A 20287-nucleotide genomic window follows, 5' to 3' on the forward strand; every position below is an offset into this window, starting at 1 on the left:
TGTTCCTCGGTTCTTTGTCTCGTCACAACAAAGATTTGGAGCAACGGACATTAAAGCCCTCGGCGTGTCACAGCTCTTGGGTCTTGGATAAACCGTGCTACAGCTCTTAGGCAAATCAGTGTTACAGCTCTATTTTATTTAGAAGATAGCAGGAGAGAGAGAGAGTGAGAGACAGAGAGAGAGAAAGAGCACACGCACGCGGGAGAGAGAGTCGGTGAGAAAGCGCTTTGGCTCCTCCTTTTATATGTTTTTTTCCTCCACCTGGGCCTGCCCTATGGAAATTGGGCTTAGCCAGGAGTGCTGTTTGTTCTGCCTGAAGTCTTCACTCTGGTCCTCGGACCTTCCTTTGACCTTCCTTGTCTTTTAGCCACCACCATTTTGGACTCCTTTTCCCTATTCTACCTACCTAACATAATGATGAATGCCAAAAGTATGTTTAATCCACATGCTAACCAAAATTCACTACCCTGTAGGGAGAGCCTTCCCAGGAGAAGCGATTTATCCAAAGTATGAAGAGTTAAGGGGAAAAAAGATAATTGCCGTTAGGTGTTTCTTCCAGCACAATCAGCTCTCACTGACAAGCCACAAACAGGACTTTCACTAGGCCTGACTTTCACAAGCCAGGACTTTTACTAGGCTCTGGTGCCACAACACCCAGAGGATGGTGGGAAAGAAGAAATCCTGCCACCTTGTGACCATTTATTTTTCATAACAAGAACTGTTAAACCTATCAATGTGGGAACTTATAACTTACAAGGCCTGCAAGGCTGTAAATGACTCCTGCCCTGAAAAAATTGGCCTGAAGTCCCTTATCAAAGAAGAGTGCGAAACAGGGCAGGGTTTCAAGAAGCACATTTTAATATGTATATTTAATTTACACTGTAATTTAGAAAGGAAGACAAAAGCAGACAAAAGCTTATAAATAGATCCTCTTTAGATATAATGTGAAAGTACCTGAAGAACAATGGACAAAGGTCCATAGTATTGTATAGGAGGCAGTGAACAAAACCATCACAAAGAAAAAGAAATGCAAGAAGGCCAAGCAGTTGTCTGAGGAGGCCTTACAAATAGTGGAGGAAAGAAGAGAAGTGAGAAGCAAGGCAGAAATGGAAAGGCATGCCTCATTAAAGGCAGAGTTTCAGACAATAGCAAGGAGACGAGGCTTTGTTCAATGAAAAATGCAACCAAATAGGGGAAAACAACAGAAAGAGTAAGACTAGAGATCTCCTCAAGAAAACTGGAAATATCAAAGGAATGTTTCATCCAGAGATGGGCACAATAAAGACAGAAATGGTAAAGACCTAATAGAAGCTGAGGAGATCAAGAAGAGCTGGAAAGAATACACGGAAGAACGATACAAAAAAGATATTAATGACCCAGATAACCACAATGGCGCGGTCTCTCACTCAGAGCCAGACATTCTGGAGTGTGAGATCAAGTGGACCTTAGGAAGCACTGCTGTCAATAAAGCTAGTGGAGGTGATGGGAATTCCAGCAGAACTATTTAAAATCCTAAAAGATGATGCAGTTAAACTGCTGCACTTAATACGTCAGCAAATCTGAAAGACCCAGCAGTAGCCATAGGACTGGAAAAGGTCAATCTTCATCCAGATTCCCAAGAAGGGCAGTACTAGAGAATGTTCAAGCCACCAGACAATTGCACTCATCTCCCATGCTAGTAAGGTTATACTCAAAATGCTGTAGGTGGGCTTCAGTATTACATGAACTGAGAACTTCCAGATGTTCAAGCTGGGTTTAGAAAAGACAAGAGGAACCAGAGATCAAATTGCCAACATTCATTGGATCAATAGAAAGCAAGGGAATTCCAGAAAAACATCTACCTCTGTTTCATTGACTATGCCAAAGCCTTTGACCCTGTGGATCACAACAAACTGTGGAAAACTCTTAGAGATGGGAATACCAGACCATCTTACCTATCTCCTGAGAAACTTGTATGTGGGTCAAGAAGCAACAGTTAGAACCCTGTATGGAACAACTGACTGGTTCAAGATCAAGAAAGAAGTACAAAAAGGCTGTTTACTGTCTCCCTGTTTATTTAACGTATATGCAGAGCACATTATGTGAAATGCCAGGCTGGATGAGTTACAAGCTGGAATCAAGATTGCCAGGAGAAATATCACCAACCTTATAAATGCAGATGATACCACTCTAATGGCAGAATGGGAGGAGGAACTAAAGAGCCTCTTGAAGAGGGTGAAGGATGAGAGAGAAAAAGCCAGGCAAGAACTCAGTATTAAAAAACTAAGATCGTGGCATCTGGTCCCATCACTTCATGGCAAATAGAAGGGGAAAAGGTGAAAGCAGTGACAGATTTCCTCTGTCACTCTAAAAGGACTCTGTGGGCTCTAAAATCACTGCGGGTGGTCAGAAGGAGACGGCAGACACGAAATTAGATGATTGCTTCTTGGCAGGAAACTTACGACAAACCTAGACAGTGTGTTAAAAGGCGAGGACACCACTTTGCCAATAAAGGTCCCTTTAGTCAAGGCTGTAGTCCTTCCAGAAGTCATATACAAATGTGAGAGCTGGACAACGAAGAAGGCAGAGCATCAAAGAATTGATGCTTTCGAACTGTGGTGCTGGAGAAGACTCTTGAGAGTCCCTTGGACAGCAAGGAGGTCAAGCCAGTCCATCCTAAACGAAAACAACCCTGAATAATCATTGGAATTAAATTGAAGAAAGTAGAGGAAATCATTAGACCGTTCAGGCATGACCTAAATCAAATCCCTGATGATTATACAGTGGAAGTAACAAAGCAGATTCAAGGGATTAGATAGAGTGCCTGAAGAACTATGGATGGAGGTTCATGATATTGTACAGGAGGCAATGATCAAGACCGTCTCCAAGAAAAAGAAACGCAAAAAGGCAAAATAGTTATCTGAGGAGGCCTTACAAATAACTAAAAAAAGAAGAGAAGCAAAACGCAAAGGAGAAAAGGAAAGATATACCCATCTGAATGCAGAGTTCCAAAGAATAGCAAGGAGAGATAAGAAAGCCTTCCTCAGTGATCAATGCAAAGAAATAGCAGAAAACAATAGAATGAGAAAGACTAGAGATCTCTCCAAGAAAGTTAGAGATACCAAGGGAACATTTCATGCAAAGATGGGCACAATAAAGGACAGAAATGGTATGGACCTAATGAAGCAGGAGATATTAAGAAGAGATGGCAAGAATATAAAGAACTATACAAAAAAGATCAAAAGGCCAGTTTTCATTCCAATCCCAAAGAAAGGTGATGCCAAAGAATGTCCAAACTACTGCACAATTGCACTCATCTCACATGCAAGCAAAGTAATGCTCAAAAATCTCCAAGCCAGGCTTCAATAGTACACGAACCATGATGTTCCAGGCATTCAAGCTGGATTTAGAAAAGGCAGAGGAACCAGAGATCAAATTGCCAACATCCACTGGATTATCAAAAAATCAAGAGAATTCTAGAAAAACATCTATTTCTGCTTCATTGACTACACCAAAGCCTTTGACTGTATAGATCACAACAGACTGTGTGAAACTCTTCAAGAGATGGGAATACCAGACCACTTGACCTGCCTCCTGAGAAATCTATATGCAGGTGAAGAAGCGACAGTTAGAATCAAACATGGAACAACAGACTGGTTCCAAATTGGGAAAGGAGTACATCAAGGCTGTATATTGTCACCCTACTTATTTAACTTTTTTGCAGAGTACATCATGAGAAACACTGGGCTGGAAGAAGCACAAGCTGGAATCAAGATTGCCAGGAGAAATATCAATAACCTCAGATATGCAGATGATACCACCCTTATGGCAGAAAGTGAAGAAGAACTAAAGAGCCTCTTGATGAAAGTGAAAGAGGAGAGTGAAAAAGTTGACTTAAAACTCAACATTCAGAAAACTAAGATCATAGCATCCGGTCCCATCACTTCATGGCAAATAGATGAGGAAACAATGGAAACAGTGACAGACTTTATTTTGGGGCTCCAAAATCATTGCAGATGTTGACTGCAGCCATGAAATTAAAAGACACTTGCACCTTGGAAGAAAAGCCAAGACCAACCAAGATAGCATATTAAAAAGCATAGACATTACTTTGCCAACAAGGGTCCGTCTAGTCAAGGCTATGGTTTTTCCAGTAGTCATGTATGGATGTGAGAGTTGGACTATAAAGAAAGCTGAGCACCAAAGAATTGATGCTTTTGAACTGTGGTGTTGGAGAAGACTCTTGAGAGTCACTAGAGCAGCAAGGATATCCAACCAGTCCATCCTAAAGGAAATCAGTCCTGAATATTCTTTGGAATGACTGATGCTGAAGCTGAAACTCCAGTATTTTGGCCACCTGATTTGAAGAACTGACTCACTGGAAAAGACCCTGAGGCTGGGAAAGATTGAGGGCAGGAGGAGAAGAGGACGACAGAGAATGAGATGGTTGGATGGCATCACTGACTCAATGGACGTGAGTTTGAGCAAGGTCTGGGAGCTGGTGATGGACAGGGAAGCCTGGCATGCTGCAGTCCATGGGGTTGCAGAGTCAGACACAACTGAGTGACTGAACTGAACTGAACCTTTGGAAAGACAGATGCCAAAGCTCCAATATTTTGGCCACCTGATATGAATAGCTGACGCACTGGGAAAGACCCTGATGCTGGGAAATCGAAAGCAGGAGGAGAGAGCGACAGAAAATGAGATGGTTGGAGACATCACAAATTCAACGGACGGGAAATGGGGAAATTTCAAAAGGTGGTGAGGGACAGGAAGGCTGGTGTGCTGTAGTTCAAGGAATCACCAAGAGTCAGACACAACTAGGCGACGTTCGTTTGCTGTTTCTCGTGTTTCCTGAGGTTGGCCTGTTTTCATGTGAAGTTCTCTCTTGCCACTGCATTTACTGGTACTTTGGGTGGTTCTGTTTTTATTGTCATTTGTGTCCACGCAAACTTTGATTTACTTCTTGATTTCCTCAGTAATCTGCTCCTTGTAAAATGGAACAGCTTTCAAGAGCCAGAGGGTCGCTCAGTCTCCCAGTGGTGCCGTTCCTTCTGCCAACATCCTCCTAAAGGCTGGCCTCACTAACAGAGTACAGAACCCAGAGCAGGGCAAAATTCAGGGTAGGGGTTTGTGAGAAGCGGGGTTGGAACAGGTTGAAGGTTACTGGGAAACGACTTTAACCAAGGGCCTTGTGTCCTGAGAGGCACAGGCGGGAAGGAGAAAGTGCTGCTACCTTGTGGACATTTGCCGTAACTACAACCTGAAAACACCCGCTCAAGGAATTTCAAACTCAATGGCACCCCCACTCCAGTACTTTTGCCTAGAAAATCCCATGGACGGAGGAGCATGGTAGGCTCAGTCCATGGGGTCGCTAGAGTCGGACGCGACTGAGCGACTTCACTTTCACTTTTCACTTTCATGCGTTGGAGAAGGAAATGGCGACCCACTCCAGTGTTCTTGCCTGGTGAATCCCAGGGACAGGAAGCCTGGTGGGCTGCCGTCTATGGGGTCGCACAAAGTCGGACACGACTGAAGCGACGCAGCAGCAGCAGCAGCAGCAAGGCCTGTGGGGCTGTAAAGGACTCCTCCTGCACGGCAGAAATAGCCTGGGTTCGTTAACAGAATAACATTTCCAAATAGGGCAGGCTTTCAAGAACCCAATCTTCAAAGTTCAGTTTAACAGACTCTCTAACACCGTTCCCCTCCCCAGAAACCCGGCACTTAAAATGATGCTCAACATGACTTCTTGTTAAATGAACTGAAATCAAAATTACTAGGAGGCAATACCTCGCAGTTGACCTGATGGTCATCATCCATAGTCTGCAAAACATGAAAGACAGAGCATGGAGAAAACCAAAACCTCCTTTGCCTCTGTTGAGAATGCAAATTAGTCACAGGCAATGTGGATAACAGCATAGAGATTTCTCAGAATCCGAAAGACACAGAGAGCTGCCCAGCAGGGAATCATGCCTTTTAAGCTGCAATGCGAGAAAACAACAGTTGAGAAAGACACAGGCGCCAGACGGCTCACTGCAGCACCGCTTGCAATAGCCACAACATGTAAGCAACCGTGATGTCTATCCATAGATGAACGGACGGAGAAGATGCGCTACAACAGATACAAGGGAATGTTCCTCAGCCTTTATAAAAAAAGAATAAATGCTACTTGCAGCACCACTGATGGATCTAGAGATTGTTTGAGGGAGAAAAGTCAGAGAGAGAAAGCTAAATATCCTGGGACCCCACTTATAAGTGCAATCTAAGAAAGAATGTTAGCAATGAACACTCTGAGCAAACACTATAGACTCACAGAATTACAGAATGCACTTGTGCTTGCCCGGGGAAATGCTGGGGAGAAAAGACAGCTATGGAGCTGGGAATCGACAAGTCCACACAGCTATCATTAAGATGAGTGACCAACAAGGCCCTAGTGTATAGCAAGGGGAACTCTGTTCTATGTTAGGTGGCGACCTGAATGGGAGGCAAGTCTGGGGGAGAATAGATATGTGTATACAAATGGCTGAGTCCCTTTGCTGTCCCGAGATTCTATCATGACATTTTAATTGGGTCTCTTCCCATATAAAATAGGAATTGAAACAAAAACGAAAACACTACACCCACCCGAATATCACCACCCAGCTGACAGAATGGGCATCATCAGCAAAGTCTGCAAACAGGAAAGCTGAAGGCCTTCAGAAAAGGGAGCTTCCAATGTCTACCCTGCTGCTGCTGCTGCTGCTAAGTCGCTTCAGTCGTGCCCGACTCTGTGCGACCCCATAGACGGCAGCCCATCAGGCTCCCCGTCCCTGGGATTCTCCAGGCAAGAACACTGGAGTGGGTTGCCATTTCCTTCTCCAATGCATGAAGGTGAAAAGTGAAAGTGAAGTCGCTCAGTCGTGTCCGACTCTTAGCAACCCCATGAACTGTGGCCTACCAGGCTCCTCCGTCCATGGAATTTTCCAGGCGAGAGTACTGGAGTGGGGTGCCATTGCCTTCTCCGAATGTCTACCCTGGGAAGGTATTAATAAAACTGGTTCCCAGCCACTGTCTTTAAAAGCCTTGAGGTTCTTCCACACCTAAAGAAAGATGGACTATGAGAGGGCACTCCCACCCCCGGCGTCTTTCATGTACAAACCTCTACTTGAAAAGGACAGGCGCACCCCAGCCTTTACTGTGGCACTACTTCCAAGAGCCAAGACAGGGAAGCAGCTGGACATCCATCCACAGCTCAGGGCACAAAGAGGAGCTGATACTTACATTCAAGGGAATGTCACTCAGCCCAGAAAAGAAGGAAAGAATGCTATTTGTAGCAACATGGAAGGACCCAGCAAAGACCCCAGGAAGCCAAGTAAGTCAGACAGAGGAAGATGAATCTCATCTGGGATCTTTTAGAGGAGGAATCTCAAAATGGACACACAGGACGTCAGTTTCAAAACACACACAGCTTAGAGACTTGACAACCCACTTGGCGTTCCCGAAAGGGACATATCAGGGAGAGGAATTTAATAGGACCTTGAGATGATCATAGACACATAAATATAAACATAAACTATACATCCTGAATGATGACCTACAGAATAGCACAGGAAACCCAACTGAACATCCTCATACTAACCTAGACATGCAAGTTGTCTGCAGAAGACTAGATACACACCCAGGGATACCTGAATCAATCTGTTGTTTCTTTAAAACTCACACCACCTAGGAAATCCACAATATTAGAAAATACACACTATCTTACAGATTAAATGGAAGGCCAATGTTATTCACCTCAAGCCTCGGTGACCAGGGCTGTGGGCCCATCCCTGGAGCCTGAGCTGCCTTTGGTCCCAGGGCTGCAGCATCCTGGGGCTAAAGGTGCTGAGAAGGATGTACCAGCCAATGAGCCCCAGCTGGACCTGTTGTGTTTGTCTCTATTGGATAAAACCACGATTTCCAGACTGGGGCCAGCCCTGCAGAGCTAAAGCCATCTCTAGTGCATTCTAGACAGATGCTGGTCCCTGGGAACTGGAAGAGCCTTCCAAAGTCAGGGCGTCTCTCAGTTTCCGAGGGGTGGGGTTCTTTCTGCCAACTTCCTTCTAAAGATTGGCCTCGCTTAGAGAACACAACACTCAAAGCCGGACAAAACACAAGTTTGGGCTTTGTGAGAAGCGGGTAGGGGAGGTTGAAGGTTAATGGGACACATGACTTTCACTAAGGCCCTGATGCCCTCAGGAGGCAGGCAGGAGGCCTCCTGAGAAATCTGTATGCGTATCAAACTGTATGCAACAGTTAGAACTGGACATGAAACAACAGACTGGTTCCAAATTGGGAAAGGAGTGCATCAAGGCTGTATATTATCACCCTGCTTATTTAACTTATATGCAGAGTACATCATGAAAAATGCTGGACTGGATGAAACACAAGCTGGAATCAAGATTGCCAGGAGAAATATCAATAACCTCAGATATGCAGATGACACTGCCCTTCTGGCAGAAAGTGAAGAATTAAAGAGCCTCTTGATGAAAGTGAAAGAGTTGAGTGAAAAAGTTGGCTTAAAACTCAACATTCAGAAAACTAAGATCATGTCATCTGGTCCCATCATTTCATGGCAAATAGATGGGGAAACAGTGGAAAGAGTGACAGACTTTATTTTGGGGGGCTCCAAAATCACTGCAGATGGTGACTGCAGCCATGAAATTAAAAGACGCTTACTCCTTGGAAGAAAAGTTATGACCAATCTAGACAGCATATTAAAAAGCAGAGACATTACTTTGCCAACAAAGGTCCATATAGTCAAAGCTATGGTTTTTCCAGTAGTCGTGTATGGTTGTGAGAGTTGGACTATAAAGAAAGCTGAGTGCCTAAGAATTAATGATTTTAAACTGTGGTGTTGGAGAAGACTCTCAAGAGTCCCTTGGTCTGCAAGGAGATCCAACCAGTCCATCTTAAAGGAGATCAGTCCTGAATATTCATTGGGAGGACTGATGCTGAAGCTGAAACTCCAATACTTTGGCTATCTGATGCGAACAATTGACTCATTTGAAAAGACCCTTTAATGCTGGGAAAGATTGAAGGCAGGAGAAGGGGACGACAGAGGATGAGATGGTTGGATGGCATCACCGACTCAATGGACATGAGTTTGAATAAAGTCCAGGAGTTGGTGATAGGGAAGCCTTGTGTGCTGCAGCCTGTGGGGTCGCAGAGTCAGACACGACTGAGCGTTTGAACTGAACTGAACTGAACTGAACTGGTGCCCTCTGGGCACAGCTAGGAATGAGAAAGTGCTACCGCTTTGTGGACATCCTTGGTACCTACAACTTAAAATCCCCTGTGGAATCGAACTTCAATCGAACTTCCTTTACAGTCTGTGGGGCTGTAAAGGATTCCCGCACTGTAGAAATGACATGGGTTTGGTAACAGAATAACATTTCCAAGGAGGGCAGGCTTTCGAGGACCCAATCTCCCAAGCTCAATTTTATAAACTCTTTAACACCACTCCCCGTTAAACAAACAAAAGAAGCAGGTGTATAAAAAGATGCTCATCGTGGCTCTCTACTAGAGGAACTGAAATGAAAACCACTAGGAGCTAATAGTTAACAGCAGACCTGATGGTCATCATCCAAATGTCTGCAAATCATGAAAGCCAGGGAAAACCAGAACCTCCTTTCCTCTGTTGGGAATGCAAATCAGTCCCAGGCATCCTGGAAAACACAGAGGTTCCTTAAAATCTGAAAGACGCAGAGAGTTACCCAGCAGGCAGACACGCCTTTCAGCCACATCGGAAAACCAAAGTTGAGAAAGATACAGATACCCAACCGATCGCTGCAGCACTGCTTACAATAGCCACGACATGCAAGCAACCGTGATGTCTATCCCCAGATGAACGGACTGAGATGTGGTACATAAACACTGGGGAATGCGCCTCAGCCATTACAAAGAATAAATGCCACTCGCAGCACCACTGATGGATCTAGAGATTATCTGAGTGAGAAAAGTCAGACAGAGAAAGCAAAATATCCTGGGACATCACTTATAAGTGTAATCGACAAAAGAATCTTAACAATGAACACACTGAGAAAACACTCACAGGCTCACAGACTTACAGATTGCACAAGTGCCTGCCACAGGGGAATATCTGGTGGAAGGGAAAACTATGGAGCAGGTGACTGACAGTCCCAGCAGATATATTTAAAACTGACCACCAAGGCCCTAGTGCATAGCTAGGGGAACTCTGCTCTGTGTTCTGTGGTGACCTGAATGGGACAGGCAAGAGTGGGGAGGATAGATATGTGTATACCAATGGCTGAGTCCCTTTGCTGTCCTTGAGATTCTATCACAACATTTTAATTGGGTCTCTTCCCACACAAAATAAGAATTGAAACAAAAACAAAATCACTGCAACTGAGTATCACCAACCGGCAGATGGAATGGTCATCATCAAGTCAGCAAGCCAGGAATGCTGCAGAGGGCCTTCAGAAAACAGAACCTTCCAGTGCCTTACCCTGGGAGTATACTAGGAAACGGGTTACCTACCACTGTAAATAAAAGCTTATATGTTCCCTCCACACTTAAAGAAAAATTGGCTATGTCGGGCATTCCTATCATTGGCCTGTTTCCAGAGAAACCTCTACTTGAAAAATACACACACACCCCAATGTTCATTGCAGCACAGCTTACAGGAACCAAGACATAGAATCAAAAATAACATCCATCAACAGAGCAATGCACAAAAATGAGGTGATATTTATATACAAGTAAGTGAAAAGAAGAGAAGCAAAAAGCAAAGGAGAAAAGGAGAGATATTCCCATTTGAATGCAGAGTTCCAAAGAATAGCAAGGAGAGATAAGAAAGCCTTCCTCAGCAATCAATGCAAAGAAATAGAGGGGAAAAAAATTAGAGATACCAAGGGAACATTTCATGCAAAGATGGGCTCGATAAAGGACAGAAATGGTATGGACCTAACAGAAGCAGAAAATATTAAGAAGAGGTGGCAAGAATACACAGAAGAACTGTACAAAAAAGAGCTTCATGACCCAGATAATCACGATGGTGTGATCACTCACCTAGAGCCAGACATCCTGGAATGTGAAGTTAAGTGAGCCTTAGAAAGCATCACTACGAACAAAGCTAGTGGAAGTGATGGAATTCCAGTTGAGCTCTTACAAATCCTGAAAGATGATGCTGTGAAAGTGCTGCACTCAATATGCCAGCAAATTTGGAAAACTCAGCAGTGGCCACAGGACTGGAAAAGGTCAGTTTTCATTCCAATCCCAAAGAAAGGCAATGCCAAAGAATGCTCAAACTACTGCACAATTGCACTCATCTCACATGCTAGTAAAGTAATGCTCAAAATTCTCCAAGCCAGGCTTCAGCAATATGTGAACTGTGAAATTCCAGATGTTCAAGCTGGTTTTAGAAAAGGCAGCGGAACCAGAGATCAAATTGCCAACATCCACTGGATCATCGAAAAGGCAAGAGAATTCCACAAAAACGTCTATTTCTGATTAATTGACTATGCCAAAACCTTTGACTGTGTGGATCACAATAAACTGTGGAAAATTCTGAAAGAGATGGGAATACCAGACCACCTGACCTGCAGCTTGAGAAATATATATGCAGGTCAGGAAGCAACAGTTAGAACTGGACATGGAACAACAGACTAGTTCCAATAGGAAAAGGAGTACATCAAGGCTGTATATTGTCACCCTGTTTATTTAACTTATATGCAGTGTACATCATGAGAAACGCTGGGCTGAAAGAAACACAAGCTGGAATCAAGATTGCTGGGAGAAATATCAATAACCTCAGATATGCAGATGATACCACCCTTATGGCAGAAAGTGAAGAAGAACTAAAGAGCCTCTTGATGAAAATGAAAGAGGAGAGTGAAAAAGTTGGCTTAAAGCTCAACATTCAGAAAACGAAGATCATGGCATCCAGTCCCATCACTTCATGGGAAATAGATGGGGAAACAGTGGAAACAGTGTCAGACTTTACTTTTTTGGGCTCTAAAATCACTGCAGATGGTGACTGCAGCCATGAAATTAAAAGACACTTACTTCTTGGAAGGAAAGTTATGACCAACCTAGATAGCATATTCAAAAGCAGAGACATCACTTTGCCAACAAAGGTCCGTCTAGTCAAGGCTGTGGTTTTTCCAGTAGTCATGTATGGATGTGAAAGTTGGACTGTGAAGAAAACTGAGCGCCGAAGAATTGATGCTTTTGAACTGTGGTGTTAGAGAAGACTCTTGAGAGTCCCTTGAACTGCAAGGAGATCCAACCAGTCCATCCTAAAGGAGACCAGTCCTGGGTGTTCATTGGAAGGACTGATGCTGAAGCTGAAACTCCAATACTTTGGCCACCTTATGTGAAGAGTTGACTCATTGGAAAAGACCCTGATGCTGGGAGGGATTGGGGGCAGGAGGAGAAGGGGACGACAGAGGATGAGATGGCTGGATGGCATCACCGACTCGATGGACACGAGTTTGGGTGAACTCTGGGAGTTGGTGATGGACAGGGAGGCCTGGCGCGCTGCAATTCAGGGGGTCGCAAAGAGTTGGACATGACTGAGTGACTGAACTGAACTGAATGTTACTCAGCCACAGAATAATTTTATTTTATTTTTAAACTTTACATAATTGTATTAGTTTTGCCAAATATCAAAATGAATCCGCCACAGGTATACATGTATTCCCCATCCTGAACCCCCCTCCCTCCTCCCTCCCCATACCATCCCTCTGGGTCGTTCCAGTGCACTAGCCCCAAGCATCCAGTATCGTGCATCGGACCTGGACTGGCAACTCGTTTCTTACATGATATTTTACATGTTTCAATGCCATTCTCCCAAATCTTCCCACCCTCTCCCTCTCCCACAGAGTCCATAAGACTGTTCTATACATCAGTGTCTCTCTTGCTGTCTCGTACACTGGGTTATTGTTACCATCTTTCTAAATTCCATATATATGCGTTAGTATACTGTATTGGTGTTTTTCCTTCTGGCTTCCTTCACTCTGTATAATAGGCTCCAGTTTCTTCCACCTCATTAGAACTGATTCAAATGTATTCTTTTTAATGGCTGAGTAATATTCCATTGTGTATATGTACCACAGCTTTCTTATCCATTCATCTGCCGATGGACATCTAGGTTGCTTCCATGTCCTGGCTATTATAAACAGTGCTGCGATGAACATTGGGGTACACGTGTCTCTTTCCCTTCTGGTTTCCTCAGTGTGTATGCCCAGCAGTGGGATTGCTTCAGCCACAGAACAGAAGGAAAGAATGCTATCTGTAGCAACATGGGAGGACCCAGGAAGGATCCCAGTAAGCCAAGTAAATCAAAGAGGAAGATGAATCTCATATGGTATCCTATATAGGAGGAATCTCTTAACTGATACTCATGAAGTCATCTTGAACACAGACACTGACTTAGAGACTTTGCCAACCCACTTTGTATTCCACAAGTGGAAATATCATTGAGCAGAATGAAACAGGAGTTTGGAATTATCATAGACACATTCAAATATAGACATAAAAATAGATCCTCAACAGGACTTACAGAATAGCACAGGGAACCCTACTGAACACTCTTGTAATAACCTAGATGTGACAATCGTCTGCCAAAGACTAGATACACTTTCATGTTTCCCTGAATAAAGCTGCTGTTTCCTTACAACACAAACAATATGGGAAATCAACTACATTCTAACACAAAACACACACTATACTGCAAGTCAAATGAAAGGCCTTCTGTATTGACCTCAGGCCTCAGGGACCCGGGCTGCGGTCCCATCCCTGGAGCCTGAGCAGCCTTTCGTCCCAGGGCTGCACCATCCTGGCACTGAGGGAGCTGAGAATGATGTGCCAGCCAATGAGCCCCAGCTGGACCTGTTGTGTGTGTCCCTTCTGGATAAAACCACAGTTTCCAGATGGGGCCGGCCCTGCAGAGCTAAACCATCTTTAGTACATTCAAAGTATGGTGGTCCCTGGGAACTGGAAGAGCCTCCCAGAGTCAGAGGGTCTCCATGTCTCCCCGTGGAGGGTTTCCATCTGCCAGCTTCCTCCTAAAGAGTCACCTCACTTACACAATACAGCACCCAGAGCAGGGTAAAATCCAGGGCTTGGGATTTCTGGGGAGTGGGAGCAGGAGAGGGTGAAGGTGACGGGGAGCACGACTCTCACTAAGGCCCTGGTGTCCCCCCCGCCCCCCACCCCCCCCAACCCCTGACACCAGAATGGTCATCATCAACAATTCGGCAAGTCAGAAAAGCTGGAGAAGGCCCAGAGAAAGAAACCCTCCTATCCCTTCTCTAAGAATGTGCATTGGTTAACAGCCACACTTAAGAACCCTATGGAAGTCTGTTAATAACCTAAAGAAAGAGATTGCCTATGATCAGACACTCCCACCCTTGGGCCTATTTCCTGAGAAAACTCCACTTCAAAAAGACATGTGCAGCTGAAGTTAATTTCAGCACTGCTTGTAAGACCCAAGACATGGAAGGAACTGTAATGTCCATTGACAGAAAAATGGACAAAGATGATGTTGTACTCATAAACAAGGGAATTTTACTCAGCCATAAAAAAAAAAAGGAAATAATGTCATCTGCAGCAACATAGATGGACTTAGCCAGGATCATAGGAAGCGAGCAGTCATAGGAAAGCAAATATGCTATGCTGTCACTTATCAAATGATGCTACAAATTGATACACATGAACTCATTTAGGAAACAGAACAGACTTAAATTGTTAGAGAACCCACTGTGTGTTTCCCCATAAAACATGGGGAAAAGGAATCAATCAGAAGGTTGGGATTAATATAGCCACACTGATTTTACAAAATCAGATCATCAGTAAGGACCTACTCTATAGCCCAGAGAACCCCACTAGACACTCTGTACTATCTAGAGGGGCATAGCTCCCCAAAAAGACAAGATAAACATCTACGCCTACCCAAATCACTGACTGCAGCAAACACATCCTTTGAAGTCAGCTATGGTGGAGAGTTCTGATGAAACGTGGTCCACTGGAGAAGGGAATGGCAAACCACTTCAGTAGTCTTACCTAGCGAAAGCCATGAACACTATGAAAAGGCAAAAAGATATGACACCGAAAAATAAACTCCCCATGTCGGTAGATGCCCAACATGCTACTGGACAAGAGTGGAGAAATGATTCCAGAAACAATAAAGAGATGGAACCAAAGCAAAAACAACACCCAGTTGGAGTGTGACTGGTGATGGAAATAAAGTCTGATGCTGTAAAGAGTGATATTGCATAGGAACCTGGAATGTTAGGTCCATGAATCAAGGTAAATTGGAAGTGGTCAAACAGGAGATGGCAAGAGTGAAATTTACATTTTAGGAATCAATGAACTAAAATGGACTGGAATGGGCAAACTTACTTCAGATGACTGAAGTCTATCTACTACTATGGGTAAGAATCCCTTAGGAGAAACGGAGTAGCCCTCATAGTCAAAAAAAGAGTCCAAAATGCAGTACTTGGGTACAATCTCAAAAGCGAAGACTTGTCATCATGAACAACAATGTTTATAGAGTACTTCCTGTATGTCAGTCACTGTGCCAAACATTTTACAAAGAGTACACAATTTCATCTTCACCATGACACACTGTAGGAGTTAGTATTATCCTACATTTTACAGTTGAAGGAACTAAGGCTTAGAGATGGCAAGAGATGTGTTCTGGCCATTGGCTTTAGAAGATATACAGGAAAGAACAGCAAGAGAAACAATGTACAGAAACAGAAAGCAGGACCGATTACAATTGATAAAGATAGATAAGGATATAAAGGAGGAGAAAATATGTGTGCTGTAGCAAATGAAAAACCATCTTAGTAAACACAGGTCTGAGAATCCACCATACAAACTATTAAGACTTTCCATGCTCTGGTACAAATGGATGTTCCAAAGTCATTTCAAGATGCACAATTTGTATGGAAATACAAAAAACCTCAAATAGCCAAAGCAATCTTGAGAAAGAAGAATGGAACTGGAGGAATCAACCTGCCTGACTTCAGACTATACTACAAAGCTACAGTCATCAAGACAGTATGGTACTGGCACAAAGACAGAAATATAGATCAATGGAACAAAATAGAAAGCCCAGAGATAAATCCACGCACCTATGGACACCTTATCTTTGAAAAAGGAGGCAAGAATATACAGTGGAGAAAAGACAATCTCTTTAACAAGTGGTGCTGGGGAAACTGGTCAACCACCTGTAAAAGAATGAAACTAGAACACTTTCTAATACCATACACAAAAATAAACTCAAAATGGATTAAAGATCTAAATGTAAGATCAGAAACTATAAAACTCCTAGAGGAAAACAGAGGCAAAACACTCTCTGACATAAACCACAGCAGGATCCTCTATGACCCACCTCCCAGAGTAATGGAAATAAAAGCAAAAATAAACAAATGGGACCTAATTAAACTTCAAAAGCTTTTGCACAATGAAGGAAACTGTAAGCAAGGTGAAAAGACAGCCTTCAGAATGGGAGAAAATAACAGCAAATAAGCAACTGACAAAGAATTAACCTCAAAACTATACAAGCAGCTCATGCAGCTCAATACCAGAAAAATAAATGACCCAATCAAAAAATGGACCAAAGAACAGATATTTCGCCAAAGAAGATGTACAAATGGCTAACAAACACATGAAAAGATGCTCAACATCACTTATTATCAGAGAAATGCAAATCAAAACCACAATGAGGTACCATCTCATGCTAGTCAGAATGGCTTCTATCAAAAAGTCTACAAACAATAAATGTTGGAGAGGGTGTGGAGAAAAGGGAACCCTCTTACACTGTTGGTGGGAATGCAAACTAGTACAGTCGCTATAGAGAACAGTATGGAGATTCCTTAAAAAACTGGAAATAGAACTGCCTTATGACCCAGCAATCCCACTGCTGGATATATACACTGAAGAAACCAGAATTGAAAGAGACACATGTACCCCAATGTTCATTGCAGAACTCTTTACAATAGGTAGGACATGGAAGCAACCTAGATGTCCATCAGCAGACGAATGGATAAGAAAGCTGTGGTACATATACACAATGGAATATTACTCAGCCATTAAAAAGAATACATTTGAATCAGTTCTAATGAGGTGGATGAAACTGAACCTATTATACAGAGTGAACTAAATCAGAAAGAAAAACACCAATGCAGTATCAGTTCAGTTCAGTCCCTCAGTCATGTCCGACTCTTTGCGACCCCATGAATCACAGCATGCCAGGCCTCCCTGTCCATCACCAACTCCTGGAGTTTACTCAAACTCATGTCCATTGAGTCCATGATGCCATCCAACCATCTCATCCTCTGTTGTCCACTTCTCCTCCTGCCCTCAATCTTTCCCAGCATCAGGGTCTTTTCAAATGAGTCAGCTCTTCTCATCAGGTGGCCAAAGTATTGGCATTTCAGCTTCAGCATCAGTCCTTCCAATGAACATTCAGGACTGATCTCCTTTCAGTCCAAGGGACTCTCAAGAGTATTCTCCAACATCACAGTTCAAAAGCATCAATTCTTCAGTGCTCAGCTTTCTTTATAGTCCAACTCTTTCTTTATAGTCCAACATCCATACATGACTACTAGAAAAACCATAGCCTTGACTAGATGGACCTTTGTTGGCAAAGTAATATCTCTGCTTTTAAATATGCTGTCTAGTTTGGTCATAACCTTCCTTCCAAGGAGTAAGCATCTTTTAATTTCATGGCTGTAATCACCATCTGCAGTGATTTTGGAGCCCCCCAAAATAAAGTCAGCCATTGTTTCCCCATCTGTTTGCCATGAAGTGATGGGACCAGATGCCATGATCTTAGTTTTTTTAATATTGAGCTTTAAGCCAACCTTTTCACTCTCCTCTTTCACTTTCATCAAAAGCCTCTTTAGTTCTTCTTTGCTTTCTGCCATAAGGGTGGTGTCATCTGCATATCTGAGGTTATTGATATTTCTCCCAGCAATCTTGATTCCAGCTTGTGCTTCATCTAGCCCAGTGTTTCTCATGATGTATTCTGCATATAAATTAAATAAGCAGGGTGGCAAAATACAGCCTTGACGTATTCCTTTAATTAATGCATATATATAGAATTTAGAAAGATGGTAACGATGACCCTATATGAGAGACAGTAAAAGAGACACAGATATAGAGAACAGATTTTTTAACTCTGTGGGAGAAGGCGAGTGTGGGATGATTTGAGAGAATAGCACTGAAACATGTGTATTACCATATGTGAAGTAGATCACCAGTCCAAGTTTGATGCATGAAATAGGGCACTCAAAGCCAGTGCACTGGGACCACCCTGAGGGATGGGATGGGAGGGAGGTGGGAGGGGGTTTCAGGATGGGAGACACATGTACACCCATGGCTGATTCATGTCAATGTATGGCAAAAACCACCACAGTATTGTAAAGTAATTAGCCTCCAATTAAAATAAATTAATTCATTTTTAAAAAGATGCTCCTGTTTATTTGTTCAGGTGTGTGGGTGTCTGCAATGTGTCTTAAAACCAACAGATGGCAGCAACATGCAAGCAATAGTAAGTCACTCATACTCTAGAGCTAACCAATTTAGCTAACTCTGCCTTCAGTTCCGAAGGCAATGGCACCCCACTCCAGTAATTTTGCCTGGAAAATCCCATGGATGGAGGAGCCTGGAAGGCTGCAGTCCATAGGGTCGATGAGAGTTGGACACGACTGAGCGACTTCACTTTCACTTTTCACTTTCATGCATTGGAGAAGGAAATGGCAACCCACTCCAGTGTTCTTGCCTGGAGAATCCCAGTTGCTTAAATTTCAACAGATCTCTCAGTATTCCCACCATTACAAGTATGATTTGAGGAGCACAAATGATGTTTCATAGACATCCCTCCCCAAACATTATCACTATATGGAAGCCTTGTAAGAATGCTGATTTTGAAGACAATACACAAATAGAGTACAAGAGCAGCTCTCCTTTGGAGAAAGAGAATTCCCCTAGAGGACCAGATTGCAGTTATGGCTCCTTTCACCAGCAGTTCTGGCTTGATGGGAAGATCATTGCTATGGGGGTGATTGACATCCTTCCATACTGTGTATTGTCTGTATATTTGTACTACAATCTGGATTATTTATTTCTGTCTCTGAGTGTTTACTCTGCGCTCTGAGAAACTGCTTTTACTAGGCAACTTCATGATAAAACACCTCAACTCAGCTATTACTGTTAGGTAGTTAGAATAGGAAAAAGGAGTCCAGAATGGTGGTGGCTAAAAGACAAAGAAGGGAAAAGCCCACAAAAATAGAACAAAGGAAGGTCTGAGGACTGGAGTGAGGACTTCAGGTAAAACAAACAGCCCTCCCGGTTAGCCCAATTTACATAGGGCAGGCTCAGAGGGAGGAGAAATAACAGATAAAAAGAGGAGCCAAAATTGAGCAGGGAGCCTCTCTCCTCTCCGTCTTTTGGGTCAGCCCGCCCTCACTCCTCAAGGGTGTACTATCCTTTGTTTTTGTAATAAAACTGAGCTGTAACATGGAGCTGTGACACTGGTCTGTCCGAGGAAATTTCACAAGGCTGTAACGCTGGTCCATCCATTGGTTCAAATTTTTGTTTTGTTGAGACAGAACCAAGGAAATTTCAAATTCCCCTGACATCTACAGTGTCGTTTCCCAGATTTAACTTGGCTGAAACAACCTCGGCTTGGCCCCCGCGAACACAGCAGAAGTACAACGCGGCAAAAGCTCCCACTGGAAGCTGAATGTGAGAAAACCCAGAGCAGGGGAAGTGACAAGAAGCCCAGCGTGCTGGAAACTGGAACAGCAAAAACCAACTTGGTAGAAAGCTAACATGGCTCAGTCTCAGGTTCCAGAAGACCTCCAGTGGGGATAGGAAGTCCTTGCTCCTATGGCTGGAAAGACATATGGCTAACAAAATCTTAAATCCTTCACAACCTCTCATTTCTTGTTTCCTCGAACCCCCTACAAACAGGCAAGCGGCAGTAGGTGCCCCAGGATATCCTGAAGGCTCTACTATCTGCTGTGCCTTAGTAGCTGTTGCCCAAGCAGGTGGGGGTTCTTTTGTTCTTAATCTGCTTTGTGTCAAGGATCAGACCAATGAAAACTGTGAGCACAGGTCAGGTATTTAGCAGATTTTCTGGCAGGTTATGAAGGGGATTCCTCGGCACATTTTTCCCACTGTTTTTTCCTCCCATCCTCAGGTCCTCTCACCATCTGTGCTGTTGCTTACAAAGTATTGGGCAGGTCATCATCTTTCCATTTCTGAAAGTTGTGCTTGAAACCGTTTACCTAAGATTGGGACTCAAACCCAT

This window comes from Bos grunniens, chromosome 4, assembly GCF_055505025.1.
Source record: "Bos grunniens cultivar Pamir isolate PY7600 chromosome 4, Bosgru_T2T1.0, whole genome shotgun sequence".
NCBI classification, from domain to species: Eukaryota; Metazoa; Chordata; class Mammalia; order Artiodactyla; family Bovidae; genus Bos; species Bos grunniens.